The following is a 3531-nucleotide window of genomic DNA, read 5'->3' on the forward strand; positions in this document are numbered from 1 at the left end:
TTAAACTATAGATATCAACTTGAAACTTTCTCAGTTGTTTACTCACATTAAGGCAAAGATTTTTTGTATTGCAAGTTTTCTGAAATGTGATGTTTAGATATGCAAATGAGACCAGTTTTACTTAAATGTGCAATAATTTGCATATATTTCTAGAAAACTAAATCTGAACAATAGGTACAGTCAGCTTCAAAATAATTGCTGCATTTTGCTTATATGTTGGATACCAAAAGCCTATGCAAAGGGAATATTAGATAACACTTCATATCACCTCAAAAATGAGGAAATCAAGTCAAGTCAAAATCAATGCGTTTCAATGAAAGTACATTATAGAACAAATGATTGTCAATGATATGGTATAATGGAAGTATCTCAATGCATGCCAAGTCACATAAGGAAGATATTGACCTTTAGACAACATATCAAGTGACTTGGGATGCATTGAGATACTTCCATCATACCATATCATTGACGATCATTTGTTCTATAATGTACTTCCATTGAAACGCATTGATTTTGACTTGACTTGACATCCTCATTTCTGAGGTGATATGAAGTGATATCTAATATTCCCATTGTATTTTGGCTTTTGGTATCCTATAAGCAAAATGCAGCAATTATTTTGACGCTGACTGTACCTATTGTTCAGATTTAGTGTTCTAGAAATGATATGCAAATTATTGCATATTTAAGTAAAACTGGTCTCATTTGCATATCTAAACATCACATTTCAGAAAACTTGCAATACAAAAATCTTTGCCTTAATGTGAGTAAACAACTGTGAACGTTTCAAGTTGATATCTTTAGTTTAACATTTTACCCATTTCACCTGTAGTAAATCCCAATGGCAAAATGCATTGGAAATTGCTGCCTTTAACCTTGAAAAAAAACTATGTTCCACTAAATATAAATAGGTAGATTTTTAATATGTTAATTAGATATACCTAGGGATCACAAAAAACTTGGAATGATTACTATTGCAATTAGTTATGGGTCAAACGCTAGATTGACTGGCCTATAACCGCTGGTCAGGTTTTAGCTTGCCGTTTGGCGTTTTCTTTAATGTGTCAACGTCCTTATTTTTTTTTCCATAAAGGTTATCAAGGAAACAAGTGGTGTACTGGATGAAGTTTGATGGACTCTTCTGATCAGGTAAGGAAAGGTCCTAAATTAATGAATATCCACAATTACATTTTGATATATTTTCCTTTTTTTCAAGTCAATGAATCAACAATTCCAAGAGGTGAAACAATGCATTTTCGACATCAACCAGTACATTTAGACGTATTAGAACATTTTACACGATTAAATGATCTATAAAACATTTGGCCACTGTATTATTATTTCAGATGATCATGTTTTGACTTAACTCTTGTTTTGTCTGTGTCATGGTGATTGTAGGTGCTGCAGGTCTTCCAGCTACTGTTTGGAGAAGATATTTCCTCTCAATTTATGGAAGTAGGGAATTTTTCTGAAGGCAGAAATCAAGGATTCAAGAACCCAAGTTGGACTCTTGATTCCACTGAGACCACTGTGTGCATTTTGAAATGTTCCAAATGTGTGTCACATCCATACGGAAGAAGTTCCAAGCCCACAAGTGAGTTCACTCACCAGATAGACACACATACGCATATAACACTAATATGTGTGCATGTATTTGTGTCTGTAACGGTTAGTTTATCCCCTCCTTTCATGTGTCTGTTATGACTTTGTAGTGGGCTCTATGAACTGTCCAGGGCAAAGTCGGTCTACCCTGATGACACTCCCTGTTCCTTGATGGTCACCATGGCTGCTGCCCTCAACGTGGTGGGTGTGGACTATGTTATTGAGCATGCTCTAATTTGTTTGTCATAAGTGCTATGCAATACATTAATCCAGAAAGTAATCATGATTATTGCAGTTACCTAAAAGTAGTCTTGAATTTGCGATTAGCCATGTTTTACCAATTCAGTTTGTTGTACAGCATGCATCATTTTGTTTATTCTTATTTTTATTGACAGAGCCCTCAGAAATAAACTGATATCAATAATTAATATGGATGGTGATTGTGGCAAGGGGTGCCTCCATAAGGTAATTATCGTTTATATTTGTACATCTGATAGACTTACCTTGCTTATTTTTTTTAATTCTATGATTTTACAGATTAATCAACAATAACTAATTGTATGGCAATCTTTTTTTTCATTATTTTTTTTTTAAAAGGTGCCATCCAGAAGTCCCAGCCTGGAGCCAGTGGCTGCTATTGCAAGACTCATGGGGGATGATCTGCAGGCAAAGCTGCGATTAGGTATGATATCACACAGACATACTACTGCGCAGAAGTGTAGGGTCACTTTCAAATGGCCTCTCTATTAAACTAGATAAATAAATACCGAACATATTAGTAAGTGCACTCCCAAACTTTCTAATACAAGTATATGTTGTTCACATCTGCATTACTTATAACTATTGTGCCTGACTGCTTGTGTGGGTTTGCTTTTATGTGTCACACACAAGCGGAGTAGTTTGCATTGATTATATTCATGGACCATGTCAATTGTAATGTATGCTTCCTTTCTCTTTCACAGACACTTGACATTTACTGCGAAAGGTACCATCAGAGCACCTCTCCCTACCCTGCAGGATATCTATACCAGAAAAGTACAACAACGGCCCAAAACTATTTCCAAAAGACATTTCACACCCTGACCATGGACTGTTTAAACCACTGAGGTCAAGCAGACATCTCTGTTCCCACATGGCTAAAACAGAAAGGAAACAAGGAGTCTTTTCTCAATATGCTGCTCCATCGCTCCACCCCTGAAACATCAATTTCGATCTTGAACACATGAGGATGTTGGCTCAAGTTTGCCTGCAGACAGTCAATATAGACAGGTGTGTTGTTTTGATTTGATGTTTAGATTGTCGTGCATACAGTATCTTTACAATAATGATGGAACGAATTCTCATTTGGTTTTACCTACATTGGGATTAAAGGAACACTTAACCGTTTTTTTTATATTAAACTACATTATTCCCTTAACTAAGACGAGTTGATACATACCTCTCACGTTTCAATGCGTGCACTCACTGGCTCTGGCGCGCGGCGCAATTTTGATGGCACTTAGCTAGCCCAATGCATTCATTAGGATCCAAACAGAGATGAAGTTAGAAGCGACCAAACACCTCCATGTTTTCCCTATTAAAATACAGTTACACAAGTAGTCACACGACCAAGTATGGTGAGACGAAATAAAACGTGGTGCATTTGTAAGCAGGTAAGAGGGATATCTATGGCCCAATCCCAATGTCCGGACTCACGAACTCACGGACTTTGGTGCGCGTTCTCGCGAAATTCATAAGGGCTTAGGGCTGTCCCAATGTCGAATTACAACGGGCGGGAGGGTTTGAGTAGACACTTACCGAGCCCTTTCCGTGAGTCTGCATCGGTGCAGACTTAACCTAAGGGAATTACCCACAGTTCAAAGTGTTGTGACGTTTACCGCGGAGATCATAGAAAAACCCGGAAATTAAGGTAAACAACAGCACGCACGA

General features: G+C 37.3%; 1 long non-coding RNA gene across 1 annotated transcript; it reads left to right on the plus strand.

Moving 5' to 3' along the window:
* The first annotated feature begins 1573 nt into the window (after positions 1 to 1573).
* Positions 1574 to 3149, plus strand: LOC134080298 (uncharacterized). The gene is made up of 5 exons (XR_009939185.1): positions 1574 to 1594; positions 1713 to 1803; positions 1998 to 2067; positions 2200 to 2284; positions 2565 to 3149. It is a non-coding gene; the product is annotated as an uncharacterized LOC134080298 (long non-coding RNA).
* The last annotated feature ends 382 nt before the right edge of the window (positions 3150 to 3531 follow it).

The sequence above is a fragment of the Sardina pilchardus genome, chromosome 1 (genome assembly GCF_963854185.1).
Source record: "Sardina pilchardus chromosome 1, fSarPil1.1, whole genome shotgun sequence".
Classification (NCBI taxonomy): domain Eukaryota; kingdom Metazoa; phylum Chordata; class Actinopteri; order Clupeiformes; family Clupeidae; genus Sardina; species Sardina pilchardus.